This window comes from Notolabrus celidotus, chromosome 16 (genome assembly GCF_009762535.1).
Source record: "Notolabrus celidotus isolate fNotCel1 chromosome 16, fNotCel1.pri, whole genome shotgun sequence".
In the NCBI taxonomy this organism is placed as follows: Eukaryota; Metazoa; Chordata; class Actinopteri; order Labriformes; family Labridae; genus Notolabrus; species Notolabrus celidotus.
Genome location: NC_048287.1, coordinates 17,956,994 through 17,982,375, shown reverse-complemented (window position 1 = coordinate 17,982,375; position 25,382 = coordinate 17,956,994). Strand labels below are relative to the sequence as shown.

The window sequence follows — 25,382 nt, the reverse complement described above, 5'->3', positions numbered from 1 at the left end:
GATTCTGTTGCTGTCTCACTCTCCTTCTTTCCCTCCCAATCTACCGATATCTCTTTATATCTTCCAGCCTCCATTCCTTTCTCCCTTTCTCAATCTTTCATTAATCACTTTGTCATTCTCGTATAGAAAATGCAGTTAACAGACAGATGACTGCAATCAGCTTCAGTTCAACCTGGGGTCACTCAGCACATATAGTGTGTCTGGGTGAGGTTGTGTTGGCATGCACAGAGAGTGTACTTGTGTGTGTGTGTGTGCATGATCATGTCCATCATATGACAGTGATTGAAGCTTCATGCTCTCCTCCTCGTAAGTGATATGTCAATTTACATTCCTATTAAATTCCACACTAGATTGGATGGCATATGATCTGCATAAAACAGCAATATTATTATTGCTAGTGTTCTGATGAAAACCCCTCTCACCATATCATAATTGAATGATGCCTCACACTTGAATTAAATGTATGAAGCCCTTTTGATCTTGCCTGACTGTGAGTAATACTGAAAAACGTGAAAATACATCGTTATAGATGCTTATTTTGAAGTTTGATGAACTGAGAAGGTTTGGGGATGCATGTTTCCGACAAAAGAAGGATGATGTGTTGAAAAACTCTGCAGGAGATAATTAGAGGAGAGGAGCTAAAGAAAGGAAGAAAGCAGCACAAAGTAGAGGAAAAAGACAAAGGGGCAAAGTAGAAGGAAAAGAAAGACTTCAGAGAGGGGAAATTAGGCAAATTGGAGAGGCGTGCATTGAAGATAAAAGAAAAGATGGGAAGAAAGAAGAGAGGTCACCTAAATCCAGCCTGGTGAATCATGGTTCTTATTCTAAACATGTTTACTCACTGACCCTCAAATTTCCATTCAGTGATTTTGACGATGCAGCCTGCTGTGACCGTAGCTTGAGTGTTCAGGCACGATGCAATCCATATGTAGCCTGATGATCATGTGTCCATGTGAAACAGGCAATCCTTTTCTGGAAAAAGTCCAGGATGAGGACTTGAATATGCACGGCCTGTGAGAAGTTGAATTTGAAAGAGTCCCTGGGTAACAGGAATCTAAAAATTCCAAATATTACATATCTAAGAAGCAAACATGGGCAGCAATAGAAAGAAATGATTCATATGGCTGGATTCAGGCTTCAGGGAACAAGATAAGACATTAGCCATGTTAAGTGATGTGAGAACAAATGCTGCAATAGTTGAAACAGACAGGAAAGCATCAGCAGAAGTGGAAAATAATGGAAGGAAATGCAGGGAGGAAAAAAAGGATAAGAAGGGGAGGGATATAAGAAAAGGTGAGAAAAGGTCATGAAAAGTGGTTAGTAGTGTCAAAGTACCAAGAAAAGAAGCAAGAGACAACAGAGATGGAGCAGGAATGACCAGGGTTTACCAGATGGAAAAAGAGTCTGACATTTTCTCTCAGAATGAAGGAAGTGGCCAAAAGAATGGATGAGTTAAAAAGAGAAGCATGGCGGGAAGGGTGTAGGGTAAAGCAAAGCTGGATGGAGTTAGATGGAGAGCAGTGGAGAAGGGTGCAGACAAAGGGGGACAGACAAACTGGAATAGTGTGGAGAAACTCTGTGAAAATATGAGATTAGGAGTCTTTTGTAGTCCAGAAAATAATCCCGGTTTTGGCATGTTATGGTGACTACACATAAAGTTAGAGTGGACGGTTGAGATGGCCTAAAAAAGGATTTTAAAAAATGGTGTGACAGTAGGGAGGACACACAGGCTTCATGTCTGTCAGAACTAGTAGTTTGATTAGTGCAGCATGAGTTCATGGGATTATAATCCAACACAACCATGATATTTGGACGTATTGTATCAAAAGTTGGGTAGAGAGTTTGTCTATTTTGTGGACATCAAACTAACTCTCTCAATTCAATTCAATTTACATTAACCAACACTCTCTCTTTCTCTCTCCTTTATATTCCCATATCGTTATAAAAGTCCACCAAAATGACTATATATATAATGGGTTTACTAGTGGGGATCCAAGGGAGCTCAGTTTCTAGTTTAAAGTAATTCTGAAAGTACTTTTTGAAACACTGCAAAGTTTCAAAGGCGATGCCTTGAATTGGTCAAGACCACTTTAAAGGAGGTTTGACCCATGATGCTAGAGTCTGTGCGTCCACAATCCAAAAAGAAACTGCCAAAGTTTGGTTGGAGTAATCATCATGTATGGCTTTATTTTATATTACAGCCATTTTACACATTTAATGACTTTACTGGTTTTATCATTTCAATGTTGGAAAACAGAAAAACAAAATAACAAAACAAAGTTTCAAATCCAATAAAATTTAATTCTCAAATCAAATAGTCGACATGACCTCATTAGACAAGTCAAGTGAGTAAATCCAGTCTTATAGCGTTGTGCCGCTGGAAATGAAACCTGACATACCGTAGACATACTCTCCTCTAAAGATCAACAAGGAGACATATTCTAGGTAATCAAGAAGATACTTAAAATATTGTACCTACCTTAGAAGATACTGACTGGATTGATGTAACTGAGACTCAGGAAGCTTGATATGAGCTTTCACCAGACTATACACAAAACAACCGTGAACAGTATACAGACCTATGTGGTTGTGTAGTATGGGATGGCATTAAGGTGGACTTGATTCAGACTTTTTGTGTGGTGAAAATCATCAACTGTACGCAAATTTGGATGACGCCCCTCCATTTCTTCCCTTGTATGAAAGCCAAAATATCATCTTAATAGGCACTCACATTTGGAGCAAATGGGCAGAAACAATCTGGGGGAGCCTAAAATTGTTCCCGTCAGCTAACCGAGACACACATTTAACTAATTGATAAAATAGCAAGCTACCCTCAAGTTTGCACAGTGCACAGCAAAACAGATTCGTGTACCAGTTTGAAGCCGACAGTCACAGTTTTGGAAAAGCTTTTGTAACATTTTCTCTTTTTTTTATTAACATTTTCCCCCCACTCCTCTTTTTATAATCAATTAAGTAATGAAAACTAAAACTCTTCAAAATGAACACTTGGATAGACATCAGCACGATAACGACTAACTGCTACGACAGTAAATATGTCTTGAATTTGTCCCCACAGCAGTGTAAGCTTGAAATGTTTTGGCTTCACTTTTTGGGAACGATCACATTGCCCATCTTTTTTATACACTTGCTATGTGTAGTTGTGAATTACATTCCAGGTTGTGATTTACATTCCTTAAGTTGGAACAGACTTGTTACTATGGCAGCTGCCAACACTGTTGTATTACAGACATGTTCACTGATTGGTAAAGCTATGGTGATTTTATGGCTGAACAGAGAGAAGAAAGATACTTAAATGAGGAGAAAACAAAGAGCTTCACATAATTGGAACAAGGGGGTGGATGAGATTAAAATATAAAAAGGAAGAAGGGATTTTAAACTTATGCACCACCAGAGTAGATTGCACTGGCCATGTGAGGAGACAGAATATATAGCGAGCACAGAAAGACAGTTGATCGGTTGATTGGAGAGGAGAGGATGGAGAAAGAGGGGAAACACTTGAAAAGAAGTGACGAGAAAAGAGTTGACATCACATGTATGTCAGTAATGGATGGTGTAATTGAAAGCTGCAGAGTAAAACTGGGGAAAATAAGAGGAGAGAGGGGCGCAAGGTTTCATATGTCAGAGCTTTCACATGTTGTATGTCAAAGCAGAGGCTCCATGTGTCAGAGCAGAAGCCGAGATAGGGAGGAGAGGAAATGTCACATGTCAAAAACCACATTGTAATTTGCTGTTAATGAAGAGATCGAAGTAGGGCAAAAGAAGATGGAAGAAAAAAGAAGATAAATGGAAGGGACAGAGGAAAATGGAGAGGGAGCAGAAGCAAGGGTGATGGGAAGGCAAAAGCAAAGGTTAGAAATAAGAGGAAGAAATGTAAGGAACCTTTTGTGGAGACAAGAGTCAGGAATGTGGGATGTGTCCATACAGTATTGCTAACATATTGCACAGTCAGCTAACCCTTGGCTTGTAAACTGAATCTTCATTCACATGCTGTCTCAAACATATCCGAAACTGCATCCTATTTGCATTGTATTTGTTTCCATAATCCATAAACTGGAGAGGTGAAGACATGAGGAAAATAACAGGTGCAAAAAAAGTGGGTGGGGGCGTTAAAGGTGAGGGGAAAGCTGTTAAGATAGAAGAGGAATACCGTTCGTTACCAGAAATGGAGTAATTATTTTCTCCAGAGAGGGATGAAGCACCTCTATAATGATAGTTCTCTGACATCAGCCATTTTTCAGCGTGTTGATGAATATTAATGACACAATGATGCCTTCACAACTGACTGCTAGGAGCTGACCAGCGCATAGGTTGTGTATACCATTACAGCTCTTTTTTTGCGCTATTAGTTGCAGGCGTTTGGCATCTCTTCTGCATGATTCTGTCAGGTGACCACAATCATCCAACGAATCGGCACCCTCCAGGGTAAAATAAATGATGTGCTTAACTTTGTGGTATAAAGGAGCCTGTCATCAAAGAGATTCCAACAACACAAAGTTGACTTTGGGTCAAGAGAAAGATGTTCAGAAATCATTCTCATCAGGTACTTCTAAATATTACTGTCAGTCTGAAAAACGACACAAAAATCTACAAGTGTGTGAAATTGTTAGCGCTGTTGCAGCACAGCAGGAACTGCTTTTAAATCAAATAACCATCTGGGGCCTCATTCAAACCTAATTTTGCCTTATTATAAGCAAGTTGTTGCACACATTGTCTGATGCATATTACAGCATAGATAATGCTTTCCATTTAAGCCAAAACATTCACCAAAAGATGCGAGACTAGCCTTCCAATCTGCATTACACTCGTACAAAAAATGCCTCTGCTTGATTGTGCAGGTGGCTAATATACACTCGCATAATGCAAACTGCCCCTGGCATACAGAAGTAAATGAACGTGGATGTGTGTGTCCCTGTGTCTGTGCGTGAATGTATTTCCTAATCTACCTTGTGTCTGTAATCAGTACCAAAGTTCACCCGGGGGACAAGCCTTTGGTGAGAATGGTGATGCGAAGAGGAAGGAGAGGAGAGTTTTCAGGAGAAGGGAAAAAGGAGAAAAGAAGAGGAAGGAGATAGACGTGAAAGTAACTGATTCATGGCTTCAAGGAATCCACACGGATAAAAGAGGGCACGACAGAAGAAACATTTCAAAACATTTGAGGAATTGTAACTGAAGCCCTTTGTCTTGATTGCCTGCTGTGTGGTTCACCTTAGCTGAACTGTATCAAAAGTTTCTATTAAAAGAGACTTTTCTCATTCCCCTAACCCTTTCATTCTGGCTTTTCTAATACACTCAACAGAGTTAACTCCCTTGTGTTTCTTCTGCCCTTCAGTCAGCCCCTTGACCCAGTGAACATTTCACCCTCTATAACTTCCCTATTGATGTTAAATTACAGCTAACATCAATAATAAAGGGACCAGAAAATGAATGTGATTGTTCAACAACCACCCTTAAGTTCAGTATTGTACCTCCTTGATAGTCAAGCTTTTCAGGGAACACAGTTGGCAGATGTCATGGTATTGGGCAGCCAGTGGGGGGTTATTTTCTTGGTGCTCCAGTGAAGACTCTCACTGGCAAGTGGGTTCACCTGCACTGGCAAGGGTTGGATCTGGGTGAACAAGCTTAAACCCAGAGCATGTAACACCCTCTTTCTGCTTTGTGAAACCATGTATTACATGCTGTTTGTGCCTTCCCTTGGTGAACAGTAGAGTTTGTTGGGAGGAATGTTACACCTTAGGGTCAACACTTCACAAATCTTGAGGAATATTACAAGATGTGACTCACCCTGATTTGAATCTCTATAAAGAGATTTGGGGTTTTCAGTCACGTGACCAGTGTGGAAGTCTGGGGGGCAAAAAATAGCATAAAATGATTCTTCTTTGGACACTGTGTGTTGCTAAGCATGGTTTTATTAGTTGTCCATCACTTCAGAATATGGTGTAGTTACATCACCTGACAACCACAGAAAAACTGAGGCATGAAAAGAAATGTAAAATGTTGGGCGCTCTCAACAACAGTGAAATCTGCGAAATTATTTCAGTCACTTCAAACAGTTAAGTCTTTGCCAGAACTTCACGTTAGTGATGTTTTCATGTAGGCAAGAATCCCTCCCTTTACCTGCCCCCTGGATGAAAGCCTATAAAAGTTAGGACAGCTATATAGGATGGGGTCAACACTGCTGCATTTTGAGAGGTGGAGGGCAAGAAATGATTCATCGACAAAACAGAAGTGGGTGATATCATTCATGCAGCCATCTCATGCAAACCATCTCCCCCTTCCCAAAGTTCACTGTCAAACCTTGACACTAAACACTTGCCATTTCCTCAACTAACTTAAGACCACTTTATCACCAGAGAGTCAGGATAAAAGTGTCAAAACAGCAGTGTTATTACTAAGCTGCTGTTAGCTGGTTTGCTATCGGTGTCAACAATTTTACCACTGGAGTTGTTTACAGTGTTGTATATGTGTCAAGTGTTGTATTGCATCAGGAAAAGCAACAGGTATCATATCAGGTATTAAAACTTAAAAATATGTATCCCTTCATGTCACATCATATATCATTGTGTCATCATAAAGTAGCGGGGTATCTTATCATATCGTACTGTATCGTATCATATCATATTGAATCATTTAGTGGCATGTTGCATCATGAGTTATCCTATAATTTCTGACTCATTTATGAATGCGAAATCTGGTGGCCAATAGCAGGATTAATTGTAACAGAAATGCTCTTTTTCTTGTTTGTAAAACAAGTTGTATCATAGAGATTTAGCATTTCAGAGGGGATGGATTGAGTGCAGGAAAATATAAATTCTTGTAGATAGCAAAAAAAGGGGAAGAAACAAATAGAAAACATTTGGATCTCAAGCACAATTCCATTCTTGCATCTTAGACTGCAAGATGAACTGTAAATGAGCTAACAGAAAAAATAATCTTGGCCAGGATATCTTTAAGTTAATATCCAAATAACTTCTGGCAACACTGAGACTCTCAAGAAACAGCTGTCACCTGCATGTGTATCTCTTTTAGACTCTAGGTATCAGCACTGGGGTTGTTCTGATTGTAACTAAAGATACCAAATGCAAGCACACTCTATGTTTTGACGGATGAAATGTGTTCACATGCTGTGGAGTTTTTTGGCCATCAGCCATAACACAGGCAGTAGGTGAAGTGTGAAAGCAAGGGTCAGAAGAAGCCAATAACTTTCAAATTGTCATGAGGAAGACGTGATAACGCCAGCAATATTTTAGAATGCAAAATATCCTCCGAGCCATCTTTCCTAACCGACCACACTGCACATCCTGTTAACTTGGTGGGCAGTGATTATGGAAATAGATGTTCTGGGGCTGATTTGTTTTTTCCTAGACTAGTCATTTCATGCGCTTGAACTCAGTGGAAGATCAGAGAGTTCTGAAACTGCATTTTCAGTGAATATTCAGTAATCCTAGTAAAAAAAAAAAACTATCCAGAACACATGAAGAGAATTTAATTTGAGTTAGTTTGATTTGCATTAGGCTTGCTCACTGCCTGATGTAAAAGGAAATAAGGAAACACGGTGTGAAGTAGAAACAGAACATAGCAATGCACTCACTGTATCAAGCAAGAATCACAAAGACTTGAGGGGTGAGATGCTCTTTTTTACACCCTTTGTGCTATACTGTATGATATTGATATGGACAATTTTACAACCATGAAGCTGCTTAAACCAACATAAGCAACATTTTATTCAGAGTCTGGACTTAAAAATTTGTGTTGAAATGTTTTGCAACGTTGACCTAGCAGTTCAATTCTGTGCTTATTACACATAGGCCATAGTCCTTGTTGCTGCGGTCGCTACTGGTCTCAACCATTTGCTGCGTGTCTTCCCCTACTCTTGGTACCCCACATTTCCTGTCTCTCTGCAGCTGTCCTGTCAAATAAAAACAAAAATGCTCCCCCAAAAAACATAAAAATATATATACATACATATAACCTTAAAACTTTTCTTTCCCCAAACATATGGGTGTTGGAAAAACAATCCCGGAAAACCTTTATTGAAATCGAAGCTTGATTGAGTCTCATAATAAAAGCTTCGTGAAAAATGCTTCAAATTAAAGTTTTAAAAGTATTAAGCATACAGTCATTCTCCTATCCAATGTGATTAACTCTACAGGTCATTTATAATAATCAAATTCAATAGAACAAAGAACCTCATGTTCCTTCAACTAGAGTGTTGAAGGGAACACACAGAGTGAATTATAATGAGGAGAATTGTGAGGTTAGACCAGGATAAGGGAGTGAGAGGAAGACCTTATTCAGCATCTAAACACAAAATAACTGTTTAATGCTTTATTTTACTATCTATCCCCTTGTTTAGTAAAAACATACACTGTACACTACATACCTTGTATTTCATGCCAGGATTAGCTAAAGATCCGATTTTACTCATAATTCCTTAAAACCAAAAATAGAACACGTTTAAGAGGATATCTAATGACCAAAAATGCATTTCTTTCTATTTTCAATGAAATGATCGTCATTACTGTGCTGGAATACCCCAGATATCTCATACAGGCTAGAAATCACATGCACAGATTGAAAGCAATCATGACACCCCTCCCTGTACTTTGCATCTTCATCGCTTTTTTCTTTCCCTTTATATCTTTTTGCAGCATCTCATTTTCTCAGACTGTAGAGAAAGAAAGTAAGATGAGGGAGATGTGATGTTATCAAAAAGCTGAATTGTTTTCAGATGTGACTGGATTTAAACAGTCTTTCTTTGTTGCAGACATGACTTGATGCCTCAGACATTGGAAGGTAAGAACATAATCGTGTTTCACTTTTTTGGGTGCTTGTTTCACTTTCTCTGGGCGTTCCTGTTGACATTAATGCACACAGATTTGTGAGCAACCATCCTAGAATGCTAAAAACATAGGACAAATTCCTGACCATTTCACCATGAGTTTGATGTAACACTGCACAACTTAAAATCCTTCTGTAAAAGTTTGGGTTGTTTTTCCTCACCAGCAATGCGCTCTGTTGTCTTTTCTACTGAGCTTATTACCTGGTTATTTAGTTCTCTTTACTATAAAGTACAACAAAAACACTGCTGGTACCTTAAAGTGCTTATATTTTTTCATGGAAGTTCATTAATTTCCAAAATGATAATTCCGTGTTTTCCTCTTAAGCTTCCTCTAGATAGATGATACATCAAGAGGCCTATAGCTCTGACTATATAAATAAGGTCCTCGTGGAGATGTTAAGGAAAGGAGGGAAATGAGTTTTTAATGAGTTTGCAGTTAACACACTAGAAAACCACATCTTCAGTGATGACTGATGAGATGTGGGGCGTCTCCAAAGTGTGTTTATGAGAGAGGGTTTGTTCTTATTGCATACTTCTCTGTTTGAAACATTGCAGCTAATTTTTTTTTTCTTCCAGTGCATGCTCTCTTTTTATTCATCCCTCTCTGGCTGTTTGACTTGTTTCTTTAGACTTTTCTCTTTTGGAAATTCCCAGTACATTCAACTTGATGGTTAACCTTTTAAAATATAGACAATATCCACTCATAAACAGACAAAGTTACTTATACACACACACTGAACTTTTGCTCCCTGAGCTAACAAAATATATTTTTTTATCATTTACATCTGCTTCTTGTCTCTTAAAAAAGGCATTTTCACCAATTTCACTCTGCCTCCACAAAGTAATACACATAATCTAACAGTGCTACATTTAATTCTTGTTTGAATTCACAACAGAATCAGAATCAGAATCAGCTTTATTGGCCAGGTATGCTTGAACACACAAGGAATTTGTTTTGGTGAACTGTGCTCTCTGTACAAGGCATAAGGATAAGGCATACAAATAAAAATATAAATATAATAACAATAAAATCAACTATAAACACAAAAAGAACAACAAATAGGCATGACTAATATGTACAGGCTGTAACAGTGTGTCATATTCATTGTTAACCAGTGAGTGTGTATGAGCATACTTTTCACATGTCATTGATATAAAGTAGAGCAGCTGTTCAATAGTAAAATGCACTTCTAAGTAATTAAAAAAGCACTCTTGAGATACACTCCCAATTGCTCCTATCCTGATAATAAAAATGGACCCCCTTTAAAAACTGTTTGCAAGAAACAATATTTCAGCCTTTTAAAGTAGTAAAATGATTAATTTGTATGTAAATGTGTTCCTTTTAATGTTTTATGTAAGTGATTTATTTCCCGATCTGTGTAATTAGTGTTTGTATTACCCGACACAGATATTCCCATGGTTATCTTTAACAGTATCATAGTGCTAACGCGCATGTTAACACTCACTGTGGTGCACCTGTCAGCTTGTTGCAACTCCATTTGTAATTATAATACCTTATTCATTTATGACTACTCTTGGTTGTTTCTGTCGAGGGCCTGACTTGAATTCACATTCATCCATTTACTCTGTCTCTGCCATCACTTACAGTGCTGAGAACAGAAAAGATGCTACAGGGACAAACTGAGCTCAAGAGAAATAACACTCACAAAATTAAAAAGCAAATTATGTGTAGTAGTTTCCACTGGATTAAGACCAGTGTAGTGCAGTTAAAGAACAGGGCTCTCAAGATGAAATGAGTGAGAACGAGGAGACATTTTACTTCTCTTCTCACGTATTGTTGTTCAAGCAGACTGTAGTCTTCTGATATCAAACAAAGTCATGTTTTTTTAATTAGATCACAGCATTCTGATTGGCTAATTAGCTCTTATCTCTTTACAAAGCTGTGTATCAGAGCAGAAATGTACCAACGCTGTTCTGTTTTTTGTTTTGCACGTTATTTCTTTGGATGACTCATGCACAAGTGCTACTATGGAAATATATTGATCTGAGATACATATACAAACATACTCACAGCTTTTTAGCTGGATTCATTTCAAACTAAAACACTTTGTTAGGCAAGAGCAGTAGAATACCAGGCTACATTATTAAGCTAATTTCACTCAGGTCAAGAAATAAAAAGAAAGAAATGAGAGAGAGAGAGAGGGGATGTTAGGGTGAGCTGGTAATGAGAGAGGAGGAAGACAAAGACAGTGGATGGAAACTAATTTAGTTATTTGAAAAGTCCAATAATAGCCCCTGACATTTTCTTTTTCTGAAGCTCTGAAAAGAACATCCAGAGAACAGACCATGCAGGATGTCTGGCAATGTCATACCATTGAAGAGGTTATGAATTAGATATCAACATAACAGTGAATACACACCCTGTTTTAGATTGCAGGAGTCAGGACCTAAATGTAGACTTGGGAGGCATGAGAAGTAATACAAGATTTTTTACATGCAAGGTGCAGGCAGACTCAAAGTTAGCAACTGGAAGCATTGCAAGGAAAACACTAATAGAAGTTGCAGGAAGGAAAAAATAGGGTGCTGTTTAAGCTCATCGGTAGGGCTCACACTTTCATAACACAGCAGCACCAGGGCCCAACTTTGACCCCAGCCCCTTGCAACAGGTCTTCCCCTCATTGTCTTCTCCCAATGTTTCATTCCCTTCTTTAGCTATCTTATCAGACCAAAACAAACCAATAATTATCCAAAAACAGGCGTGCCACTAACAGTAAAGTGCAGTGGAAGAAGGAGGAACCCCATTGAAGCATAGGTCGTCTAATCAACACAATGTTAAAGTTCTTGGGGTTCCTTAGATAACAAACACTGAGTAGAGTCATTACAGACTCATTTCTACCAGTGACAAGGAATAATGAATAATGAAACATGAAGTAAAGAGGTAACAAGAATCAGATGTTGAGGCAGGTGTCCTGAGAACAACAGCTGATGAGGAGATGAGGAGCAGGTGTGTTGAGAAGGGGACACGCAGAGGACACCCAGGGGACAGGTGAAGAATCTTAAAAACCCATACATCCACACACACAAATACACATACACGCACACACTTGTGGACATACAGACAGAAAGAAAAGGAGCAGGAGGGGACTGATGCGGAAGGAGATGGAGCTGAGGTCGCGGTGACACACACAGTTCGGGAGATTGTAGCCCCAAGGCTTACAGTGGGAAAATAATTGCACAGTTCAGTGCCACTGACAATACTTGGAGCATTTTGGAACCAATTTCAATAAGCTATCAGGAGCAGGCACCTGGGACAGTAAATATTATCAGTGATATGTCAATAAAAGTGGCACACCAGCTGTGCCACAAAAACAGACACAAAAATTTAAAAAAGAAATTGTGTTTTTCTGACTTCACCCCTGCAGAATCACTCCAGCATTCGCTAATTTATCATCCAACTACGAATGGGAATTTAATGTGTCTATTTAAAAAAAAACAAGACAAAATAATTTTGTATTTGGTCTGAAACACCCACCAAAATATTTGGAACCAAAGCTCTGAAAATTCCACAGTTATTGCTAAAAGTGGATGCGGCTTGATGTTGGAAATCCTGGCTTCAGACAATCATAAACATTTCTATCCACCAAATTTCTTGGGAATCCTTTCATAAGTTTTAGAGTTATCCAACAGTAATGCAGTTGAAAACATGCAGAACAAAAACCTCCTTAATGAAAGTTCCTTTTTCTTACTGAGTGATTGAAAAATACCACCAAGAACTCCATGTTCCCTTCACTGTGTCTTGAGACAACTAGCTTGCTGATAATAACTTGCAGGTGGCCAGCGAGCGGTGGCAAAATGTTGAATTCTCCCAGAGTTAAGACTGAACTTTTGGAATGGCGTAAATGAAAATATAAAATTTAGTTTTAAAATATTTACTTTGATGGTTCCTGTGTAATTGTGTGAATTGGGGGCATGTGACATGACAATGAGAGTGTACAGTTAGAGTAATTGTGTCTGACAGATATGGAAAGTATGAGCTTGTATCTATAAATAGTAAGGTTAAGATTAAGACAAGACAGACAGATATGCTTCTGCCTGGACACACCTGTGTCTCTATGTTCATCTGTCTGTGTTTGTCAGCTGTATACTTGAAGAAAGACAGTGGGTTGTTATGTGCTGTTACCAGGGTTACACCAATACTGGTCCCTGGAGTTTTAAGAAAGGGTTGTGAAAAGTCACCACACAATGCCCAGAGAGAAATAAATTGCCTTCCATCACAGATTCTTTCCCCAGTGTCTCTGTCTGAATACCTGCCTGTCTGCCCGTCCATCCTTTTTCACAGTGTCTCAATTTGTCTGCTGTCTGCCATTGTGGGAATTAAAGTGGTAACTTTTACACATCTGAGCTAGCAAATTTCTGCCCTCAATGTGAAAGCAATTTGATTCTACTGTCTTTTTTAGAAGTCATCTCATTTGCCAGATGAGTCACTAAAAACCCAATTTGGCTGAAGCTGTGTTGAGAGGTTCAGATTGTATAAACCCCCCGAAATAATGAAGTATTAGAATAAAGGCTTTTTAATTGCTCTTGCGTGGCTCAGTTTCGACTGCTCGGATTACTGCAGCAGATGCTTTCATAATGTATGTCAGCTAAAGTGTGAGGAATCATCTTTTAGGTAATGTTGTTTTCATGATATTTTTTTGCAAGTCTACCACAAAAAAAGTTTGTGATTTTGTTTTTTCAGTCAATGAGATTAAAATTGAAGATCAGTGTATTAATAGTGATTATGGGGAGATTGAGTGAGTGTGAGGGAGTCTGAGTGATCATCTGGGTATCCATCTGTCCACCTGTGCTTCACTCGCCATGTTTCTATGTGGGTATTTGGATGTCTGGCGCTGTGTACTTGATGCGTTCTCTCTGTTTCTGTGTTTTCGTATAGTGTGCAGCCCTGTGCAACGTGTATGACTATCTCAGAGGGACAGCAAGCTTTCTTTCTGTCACACTTGGCTAACAACGCAAGACTGTGTGCGTGCTTGTGTGTGTGTGTGTGTGTGTGTGTGTGTGTGGTTCCCTGCGTGTACAAGCCATGAACGTGTGCATGGGGCCTACGCATAAGACTAGTTTAACCCCAAGGTGACCCACGAGAAGTGTTTTAATGGCAACAACAAAGCCTTTGTATTCCTGCAGGTAGAGAGTAGACTCAAAGAGATTAAGCTGCTCTGTGAGGCTGTATTTAGAAACAGCTGTGCTTTGATCTAAATGCTCACTGTGACCATGCTAACATGTCGATTTTGTGCTGTTATGTTTAGCCTGACCATGACTTTGTTGTGAATGCTAGCATGCTTACATGTACACTTCACGTGATATTAAAGTAAAGCTTATTTAAGTTTGGTTTCATTGTCTTTTGCAGTTAATGTATTGAAATTGATATTTAAGCCTCATAGTAGCAGTAAATTGACAGTTAAATGGCCGGTGTGGTTCATTGAAGGGTATGTGTTGGCAGAACTGGAAAGTGATAGTGAAGATAATAATACATAGGTTTTCATTAACAAGTCATAACCACAGAGGGAGCAGGTCCTCTCTTGCAGCTTGTGCAGCTGGTTGGCACCCTATTTCCCTATTTTCACTTTTCACTAACATTCACATTAATCAAACATTTATTAAATTGATCAAGGGAATATATAAACAACCAAAAGCAAGAGTAAGAGTGAACGGAATGCTTTCAAAAACCTTTGCACTAAAAAGAGGAACAAAACAAGGGGATCCATTATCCCCACAAATTTTTGCACTTTGTATAGAACCCTTAACCGAACGTATAAGGAACACTAAGAGAATTAAAGGTCTCACTTTAGAGGAAGAAGAACATAAACTTGCATTATATGCAGATGATATTATAGTGTACCTTACAGACATATATATATATATATATATATATATATATAAAAGACATTCCCATTATACCATCAAGCACCAGTCCTCTGAAAAACATCATCTCCCTTCCCTTGCATCTGACTGGTTGCAGTGCACAAACTTTGAAACAGCGCTCAGTACATAGTGTGCTTGTGGAGAGAAGATAGTCCTTTTATTCTGTTGAGTATTCACGTACAAAAGCCAGCTCTTAGGGCTGAGTTGTTCACAACAAATACATCACTACTATTCAGCCCATAAGCTGGCTCCTTGAGCCAAAAGCTGCTGGCAAGAGAACAAGTGAGTAAGAGCACCAGGATTGAGTGACATAGAGGGGAAGTGTAGAGAGCTGGCACAGCTAATGAAAACAATACAGTAAAACACAAAATTAAAAAGTTATTTTCTGATTTCTGAACTGTAACACTCAGAAAAAAAGAATCAACACACCCACAGCTCTGTTTCAAGGCCTTCATGACTATGCCAAGATAACAGATCAATTTTAGTGGTTTAAAAGACTCTGCTCTTCCCTTCCTTGCCTGGTTAAACAGTCGTTGGGGTGACCAAAAGTTCCAAGGACATAAAAGCACTCAGTTCAGAATTTTTTTTATTGTAAAACAAGAAATTCAAAAAGAGATAATCGAGCTCTGGGAAGAATTAAATCTGATCCCTTAAGGCCCTAACTTAGGCTACAGTAGGCTCGCTAAAGACTGAGATAAATCAGATCTGCCGTGAGTTTATTTTAGTTGCTTATGCACATGCTGACAAACATAATTTCCTTCAATTCTACCTCCCTTTGGCAACAGGAACAGAGAGAAACGTCAAATTTGATATAGACAACATTATGATGTGGCAGTAAATACAGAAAGTAGTCTTCAAAAACGCTTTACAGAAAATCCAAAATGCAAGGTCTTGCGGCAAACTTAGAGGATGAGCGTGAATCCTGCTGACACACTTTTTGCCAGGTCTCTGCACACGGATTTGCAGACAGACTTTTTTAATCGTATGCGAGCTAATAATTTGCTTAGAGTTACTGTACATCTTTCCCTTCCTAGACCCCCTGTCCTCTCTGCCTGCTTGTCCCTCCTTCCCCTCTGGCCTGCTGCCTTCTCCAGCTCACAGTGTGTGTGTGCGGATTATTGCTGGATGAGCAGTCATACCATGAGAAGTCTAATCCGTCATTAAGAAACAGAAGAGTTACACTGGATTTTAAAGATGCAGAACGACCTGACGTGTGCCTGGACACTCAAAAATCAAGTTTAAGAGGGATGCACATGAATAAAAAAAGTATGTGTGAGCCCACTTTTCCGTGTTCTGTATTTTCAGATGATTAGAATAGGAGAAAAATCATAACCAGGCAATTTTAGGAGAGAAATTGCTGCTGTTTGAAACTTATATGTCAAGCAAGATGTAATTGTTTGGAATATTATGCAAAACATAATCATTTCATCTTCTTGCTCTTCTGCAAACTGATATTGAGAAAATAATCCCATGACCCTATTCCAAAATAGGCTGGAATTTTTTGGAAATGTCTCCATTGTGAAAACAAACCCTTCAAAATAAAATGTGATCAACTCTGTCTTCATTAAGAACAGCTAAAGGCAAATCCTAGCAACAGAAGCTGACAAAACTGGACATATCATCCGGACACTCTGTACTGCAGCCTGTCTCTCATCTGCCTCCTCCATTTCCAAGGATGAGGTCCAACTTGTTCATCCTGCTGGGCAGCTGATTGGCTGGCAGCTGCCCTTCATGAAGGGTGAGTAAAAGGGCAGGCGGGACTGCACGACCCAGCACAGCCAGGCAACCACCTGTTCCAAAAGCTCTTTTTCTAGGGACCGCATTTAGCCCTAAAGGCAGAGGCCACCTTCAACCTTTAAGGCATCCTTATAGAAAACCTGTCACACATTAGTTAAATGCAACACTTGTTTAGTGGTGGAGATGTGTTTGTTATTTCCACCTGAATGTTTCAACATTTGTGAAGGAATCTTGAACACAAGTCTCCTATGTGCCCAAGTGTTAGGGTTTATATTCCAAGTAAATATACCTGATAACCCTGGAGTAAATTTGAAAGAACTTGCTTTTCTTGCAGGCCAAACTCTTCTTTCATGGTGTGTGCCAGGCTCTTTGGCCAGCAAATTGACAGGTCAAACTTATCCAAAACACTTGACAGCAGTATATTCTCAAGTTTGAAATTAAATTACCATATGTATGGAAGGAGTCTGAGTGAGTCACAGTTGGTTTTCTTGTAAACAAAACACACGGAAAAGTCATCTTCTCTTTAAGCCAGAGATAACGAGAGCAGATGAAAAGAAGCCAACTGTGCACATCTGAAAATTAAAAATTCACATGGAAAAGGTTAAAAGACTTTTGGGGCGGCATGGAGTAACAGCCCCCAAGGTTGTGCCAGTGTTTGAGCTGCTCTGTGGCTCAGTGTCTCTACGCATTCATGATATTATTGTGCATGTGAGTGGTGTCACAGTCTGACCTTTAGAGAAAGGTCAGTCCATTTGGAAGAGGAATAGAAAGACCACACACACACATGTTGACCGATGATATAGATCCACTGCAAACAACAAAACACGACTTTGTTGACCTTTATCTATCTATATATATATCTAAATAAGTAAGGAGTTATCTAGGAACTGATGTAATAAACAGACACACAGTCTTGTGTGTATCTAGGTAGTGTAGTTGAACCAGTGGCTGATACCATCACTGTTGCTTTATCTGAACCAATAACTTCTCCTCTCGATATCTGCTCCTCTCTGTCTCTGTCTTCAATCCACGCTAAGAATAAATTGATTACAGTAACCTTTCCATGGAGACATCATGACATGAAATGGTGAGATAAAGACCATTTGGCTGTCTACATGAACTTTGATGAAACCAAAAGTAAAAGCAGTTAAAGTAAGGGTGCAATACAGTTTGTTGTGCATCTTGTAAGTTTTTTTTGAAAGCATGTGTTCAGCACAAATAGTCCAAGGGCCAACCTCTGGTGTTGGCCCTTGTGCAACAAATGGCAGTTCCTCCAGTATTTGCTTGAGTCTGGCCTGATAAGCCAAAGAAACCTCATTGGATCCCATGAAATTCTAAATTTCACAGTAATTAACATGTTTACAGCCTGGTACACAAAACAGCCTTGGTCTCCAGACCTCTTCTTTTTCTTAATTGGTTTTGATTATATTAAGGCTAAGATCTTTGCAAATCTAGGGGCATGAATGATTTTACTGAGTGGTTGACACATAGCTGGTTGAAAGGTGACTGCCTCAACTCCACATATTTGCTTTTTTCTAGATCAACCGGAAGTCAGTTAAAGTCATTGTTTCCAATATGGCCACCACCCTCTTAGGGCTTTATAATACCCCTTCAGAAACCAATGGGTGACAACACAGAGATTACATCCATGTTTAATATAATCTAAAATAAAGTCTAAGCCTCTTCTTTTCAAGACAACATAGTGGTGTTCCTCCAAGTCACCTTCCTCCATTGCTCCATGGTCCAGTTTTGATGTTCACAAGCCCATTTGCTGCTTCCGGCAGTGGATAAGAATCCTAATAGACAATCTGACTGGTCTTTAGCTACACAGCCACATACACAACACACTACTATGCACTGTTTGTTCTGACATCTTACCATCAGAACCAGCATTAACTCATTCAGCTTCAGCTCCAGCAGCTCTTCTGTTGTATCAAACCAAACTGGCCAGCCTTCACTTCCCTCCTGCACAAATGAGGCTTGGCCGTCCATGACCCTGTTGCCGGTTCACTCGTTTTTCTCCCGTGGTCCACTTTTGGAAGGTACCAACCATTACAGACTGAGATTATCCCACAATAGCTGCAGTTTTAGAGATGCCTCGACCCAGTTGCTGGCCATCACAATTTGGCCCTTATCTAGCCCCACTAAAATCTCCCGTACATCAACTGGTAACATTGTAAGAAGATAATCAGTGATGTTAATTTCACCCAATAGTGGTCAAAATGTTATGGCTGATCAGTGTATGATTACAAGACATTGTTTTTATCATAACATGGCATCAAAACATACACACACACACACACACACACACACACACACACAAGCATAGGTCATTATGGTCATTCAAGTCATGGATATTGATGGTATGCTCTCGGTGTGTGTGTGTGTGTGTGTGTGTGTGTGTGTGTGTGTGTGTGTGTGTGTGTGTGTGTGTGTGTGTGTGAGTGTGAGTGTGTGTGTTTAATAGGCATAGAGGTGGTAATGAGGGAATTATCAATGTCATTTTGGCACTGAGTAACTTAATGCATGGACTACATTCTAGACACTACGGTAATTTAATGTGGATAATATTTCAACATTAACAGAGGTGTGGCCATATTATCTTTCCTTTAATTAACAACAGATACATTTGGAAACATCTCCTAGCAGTAAACAGTAGCTCTCAGTTGCAAGTATGTCCTTACTGAGAGAGATTAGCATTTGCTAAATTGATTTTGCTGCTGCTTTAACACATATGGTTCTACCCAACCCTTTGTTTTTCAAACACATGGTGACAAAGAGGAGAAGAAAGTCTGACAGAGACTAGAGAGATGGCGTGTTAATTAGATGACTTAACTGGCTAATTAACAAATGATGAAGTGTCATGATGCCCCTGGGAGACAAACACACCCACACATTCACACACAGGACCAGCTGTTAAGGTTCTCCATTACAATGTGAGGAGGCTAGATCTTGTGCCCATGCAAACTCACTTCTGCCTCTTTATACGGTCTTTGCATTGGTGCATGTTCATCCTGACTCCTTTGTTAAAGTGTGATTGTGTGTTTCAGTGTGACAAACTTAGCTTCACATATTGCTGTTTTTTTCTGATTTTCCAGTATAATTTGTGCCCATGTCCATCTCTCTGTTCTCCTGCCCCCCCCCCCCCCCACCACTCTGCTGTAATAAAAATAAGTTCTGTTTCAGCTTCCTTTGTTGAAGCCACACTAAGTGCATTCAAAGAAAACCAGCAAGACTAATGTACCCTCTTATTTTTCTTTTGCCCTCCCATTAAGAAGGCAACAATCAGCACACAGCTTGTCTCAATAAGTGGGATCCTGAAATAGATTAAAAGCAGACTTTCAAAGAGACATACAGCAGTGTCACACTTGGCTGTGTTTATTTCTGATGAGGAAACATGTGCTTCTCAGCAGCCATTGGTTGTTTGTGCACTGCATCTCATAGAACAAAAAGGAACATATACAATATGATCACAACCAACAACTGAGGCTCTGTAGGCTTCTCCTTTCATCTTTTCCAAATCCACATTCTTACATTTTGCAAGTACATGGGGATTAGCCCATTCAGCTATATATGGAGGCTGCCCCTATGAAAAGGCAAGCAACAAGCTTGCGTCTCACCCACCATGTCTTCTGTGACTAGCAGAACAGCAGGGTGACTTGTTAGACAGCTCTGCAAGGGGTCTGATAGCCGCTACCCCCCACCATGACACTGACTGACTCAACAGTACATAACTTTAAGCCGTGTAACATGTCAGACTGCAGAAAATTGCCACTCACAAGACGTTCAACCTGCAAAATCATGTGCTTTATTGAGTTATTTTTCCAACACATCACAACTAAAACTAATGTTGAAATCACAGAGGTAAAGAATGCAAGATAAATACAGCATATGAATATATTTTTTATACTTAGACAGTTTATCTGACTTTCTTTCTGCTTGAGCTTTGGCCTGATAAGCCCCATTCCTCTGTTTGTTGGTCATGGCAGCGGTCTCATCTGTGCTAACACTTTCACACTGAGAACAGTCGGCTCCATTTCAACTCCGCAAAGCCCACATAACAGTCGGAATGCTTTCCACTGACCCTAACTTTTAGTGACTTGCAGAGCAGCATGACCAATTCAACTTTTACCCTTGTGGAGAAACCAGGTGATAAAAAGAAACAGAACAACAGTGTCTATTTCTGGGTTTTCACTCACTGGGAAGGTTTTACCTCTTTCTGCTCTTTGTAAAATGTCTATCCTTTTAGAAACCAAGTCACCGGATACAGAAATATTCTACAGTTGTGTAGTTTTAGTTGCGAGTAGCTCAATGATAAGATTTCTGGGTGGCTTACATTAAAAACTTCACTATTTCGCCAGGAAAAAGAAAACCTTGATTGTACCTTTTTCTCTGTCCATCCCATTAAAAAAGACTGGTGACATTGCAGTGCTATCAGGGGAGGACTCGCCAGCTGTGAGATCAGAAACCTCCTCCATTTGCCTCCTCTGGTCTTGTTGCTGCCAGCAGATCAGCCCGTAGGGAGGTGCAATGTAAAGGGCACATCCTGTACTGCAGCCAGTGAATGCTGTTTAGGTACCAGTGATCCTGCTCTGGCTTCCAAGGGACAGTCTGCTCAAACACATCTGCTCGCTGCTTAAGAGGGCAGCCGGCTTGAGAGATAAAGGAAGTGTCACTTGAGTGACAGTGGTGTCGCGACAAGCCAGGCCTGAAACTGATCTGCTTGCCAAGCAGGAGTGTTTGCTGGATGGTGTGGTGATGATGAGAGGAGTGATGCAGCTCCCTGAACCAGCTGAGGCCAGAGAGGATGGCTACAAATTCGGCTGTGGTGTCTGTAAGCCCATGCAGCGGGCCATGCTCCCCTTTAGGCTAATGTTCTGGGAAGGAATTAGGATCAGTTGGCTTCTGGTTACCAAAGCCGGCTACTTGACACCATTATGGGTAGTACCCGTCACCCCACGCACTGGTGCCCAGAACAAGTGCAGCTGTTGATTTTAGACCTGACTTTTCTGGAACCCTTGCCTATATGAGGCAGAGTGGAAGGGAAAATTGTGTAATTAATGGTCCAATGTAGGGCAACATTTTTATGACTGAGTAATACAACACTAATGCAAAACCTTTAATAAAAATATTTATGTCTCAGGGGAAGAAAATAAACACCATTCATTTATTAATTAAAATAAATCTGGTTATTCCTTCAGTTATATTATTCTTCGTCTGTTTGCAAAATGAGGGCTCTTTTACAACCACCTAAGATTCAAAACAAAAAGCATCATTGGTTGGTCTGATTTAAATAAGAACTCTTGTAAAAAAGTTACCATAGCAACCTTCAGATAAGCTTGTGGGTAATGAAGCTAAGTGTGCACAAGTTGTGGGTTCATGATTAGCTCAGTCCCTTGGGGAAAAGGTGGTGGCAGATTTATACTGCTTATTTGGCGTGTGATGTGGAGACAAGATTCCAGCTAAATTAGCATCACAATATTAGGTGCCCAGCTAATTATCCCACCATCAAATCCACTCATGTGGATTCACAGGACGACGGCCTTATTTAATTTCAAACAAGAAAGCAGTGTTTTTCTGGTGAAAGAGGTCAGAAGTAAATTTGTCGGAATGCTTTCCCTCTCTTATTTTTGGCGTTTTTCGATAAGTTTAATGTGTGTATTTAAGTCTATCTGTAGCATAACTATTTTAAAAGACAAGGGAGGGGGTTATCATTTGTATAAATGTCAAATATTCAACATTTTCTGGCCAAATCCCTCCCTTCCGTCTCTGTATCGCTCTCCCCCTTCATCCCTCTCCTTTCTCATTAGCAGTCTTCTCTCCCCTTCCCCACCATCACTCCATCCCTCCTCATTTCTTAGTCAGATGGGGCTTTGCAAGGCAGAAGGTCACAGAAATGTCTCTCTTACATACACACAATCTCTCTCTCACTCTCTATCGCCCTCCTCTCTTTGGGTCTCTCCCCCTTTCTTCTACACGCTCACACCCCTTCTGCTCTCACATGAGAATGCATACATTATTAAATGCCTCTTCTCCCTTTATTCCTTCCTTTCCCCCTCTCCCAATAGTCCCTCTTCATCTCCCCCTCTCTTCCTCTCTTCCTCTGAATACAGTACATATATTATTCTTTTTGGTCAGACTCCCTGTGCTGATATGATACAAGAGGTGACAGGTTTCTGGTTATGGCCTAAAACTGCAGTGTTAGGTTCAATTTCTAAAGGGAGAAGGGGAACGACTTTCATCTAGGTGTCTCTGAGAAAGGCAAGTCACGTGTCCATGGAGTAAAGTAGCCTACAGCCATCTGGTTTCACAATAAACCCAGTCACTCTGTTAAATTATATATTACAGAAAACAAACACATGTTGGAGTTGTATCAAACCAGAACATGTATTTCACCCAGTAACCTCTCATGTATTGTGTGAAGATGATGTGCATAATTATCATGATACCTTTCCCTTAAAACAATGGCAATGACAGAGGTAGGTCTGGAATCAGAGTTAAAGCTGGAGGAATTATTCTCTTTAACAGCCTAATCTACAATCTCTGGTGCTACTGCCTTGGTATAGTGATGTGTGCAACCCTGGCTGGCTCAGCATTCAATCTGCTCTGGAGTTGTCAGTTTGCCCAAAAAACAAGTTTGAACAAATTAAAAGCTCAGATGAGGTTTTTTTTAAATTTGCATTGCTCCTCTCCTCTGTTGCCTCGCTTTATTAAAAGGCTAACATAAGCAAGCAATGCTGCAGATCTGTTGAGAGCTGCTTTGCACAAAAGTGGACAGAGGACCTAATTTTGCCATGTATGGTGTAGAACACAAAATTCTTCCTCAACCATATCCCTGATGCTTTGATGATAACACGTTTTGCTCAGGGTGGCTTGGCTTGCTAGCCACTTTGATTTTCGTAGCACAGAACTCAACATTAGTGACTCAAAGTTCAACAAGGCAAGCAAAAAAATCAAGCTGTGAGTATTCAGAGCTACCTCTGCAAGATTACAAGGCAAACTGCTTAAAACAGACTGAATATAATATATTATAATATTATTTGTGCATAATGTGGTTAACCGTCTCTGCAATGAACTAAATGACATGGATGTAAAACAAGACATTTAAAAACAGCATGAGATTAGGAGACCATTTTGAATCCTTGACATAACCACAGTAAACATGGTTCATGAACAAAAAAAAACAGAATTGAAAAGTTGGAATTTTAAAATCATTAGTCTAATTTTGAATAAAAAATCAACACCCTAATTGATTTCCTCATGTATTTAATTCATCCCATGCCTTATTCCCCACGTCAATCAGAGCTCCATGTAAAAATGATATTTGTCCAATAATCAATGATCTGATTTGACTTTATTAGGGGACTTATTGGCATAAAATGCATTAGTAAAGATGAATGATGGAGGGTCAGAATTATGTAGCTTTTGATTAAAACTGCTGTTAAACAGGGTTGAAAGGATACTTAAGACCTGTACTCAAAGACAACCAGCTAACTGCATACATACTATTGGTATTTGACTCTACTTTCCAGTCATGTGGTACTTGACATTGTGTTTTCTGAGTTAGCTCAAGCTGGTGCGGTGCAACAAGTGGAATCACACCTGTCTGGCAGGCAGAGAGAAAGGTAATTATACCAAGGTCCAAAAAAAATTAGAGTGAGTGACAGGGGAGAGAGGGGGAGGCCAGCAGAGGTTCGTGTAGATGCTTCTCACCCACGCAGGACAGCAGGAGGGCTAAATCAATAGTCCTACTCTGTGTTTGCACTCACTAAGACATCAGTGTCTTGACCCCACCATAACCAGAGATTAGTTGTCACGCACTTGTCAAATCTGGACTCCTCCTTTTACAATGATGACTGATTGTGATTCTGTGAGTTTGCATGTCTGTGTTTCTGAACAGCTTTTCATTTCTTTTTGGAAATTGTTTGACTTCTCAAGGATGGTGTTTTTCTTACTCCTTGCTAGTTTGTCACTTCTTTTGGAATCAAAATCATGAATCATCATCTTAGACTCTTTGTAAAAGATCCCCTACCTTAAATCATGCTTGCTCATGTCTCAGATCTTGCAAAAAAAAAAAAAGCAACCTCTGGGAGTCTTACTTGCTTTTTTCTTACTTAGCTCTCCCACAAACACTAATACATGTTAGTATAAGAGGGCGACTGGAAAAAAGTTGATCCCGACGCACCCCTTACCAATTTAATCCCACAAGGCTGTGCCCAGTTTTTCTTCTTTGCTCATTAGGAAACATTTCTGCTGCTCATATAACAACCACCTGAGAATACTCTTTGTACTTCTTCAGGGGCTCATAGTTCCTCAGGGGAGATATGTTACTATCAACCTCCAATCTTCTCAGCGCTCAGGTTCCTGCAAGGATGGCAAAGTCAGAACCTGAATGCCTAATATCTAAATAATAACCCATAAATTTGTTGCACATGAGTTGGCTGGAGTTATGCATTTTAGCTGCATTATTAAAATGGGATTTGACCTTCATGAAAGGCATTTCGCAGCTCTAATATTCAATTCATGAAATACAGAAAGTCACAAATCACAATTACATGTATCACAATTTTGTGAGACCGAAGTGATCAGGCATGGTGGTGTATTTATTTGCAAATTAATGAATTTAAATGTTATTTTATGGTACTGTGTTTCCCGTTGTTCATTGGAAGAAGGCACCAACCATGAACCGAAAACGTCCCCTGCTTGAAACCAGCTTGGGATCCTTGTTGCATATTTATTTCATCTCTCTCTCTTCTCGTTTCCTGTCATCTTTGTACTGTCGATGCCTCCAGTCAAACTCAGTTCGAGGTTGTTCTGGATCACTGAGCCACATGTGGGGCATAGTGTTAGTGAAGCTCAAATCAAGCACATATTTTGTTCTCTCTTTGAACTCTTACTTGCTCAT

At 39.7% G+C, this 25,382-nt stretch overlaps 1 long non-coding RNA gene across 1 annotated transcript in view; it reads left to right on the top strand.

Annotated features, from left to right (window-relative positions):
* Positions 1 to 25,382, top strand: part of LOC117828051 — a 97,430-nt gene that overhangs the window by 55,351 nt on the left and 16,697 nt on the right. Inside the window, exon 2 of the long non-coding RNA XR_004634321.1 lies at positions 8,786 to 8,814. This is a non-coding gene — a long non-coding RNA (uncharacterized LOC117828051). The remainder of the gene's footprint in view (positions 1 to 8,785; positions 8,815 to 25,382) is intronic.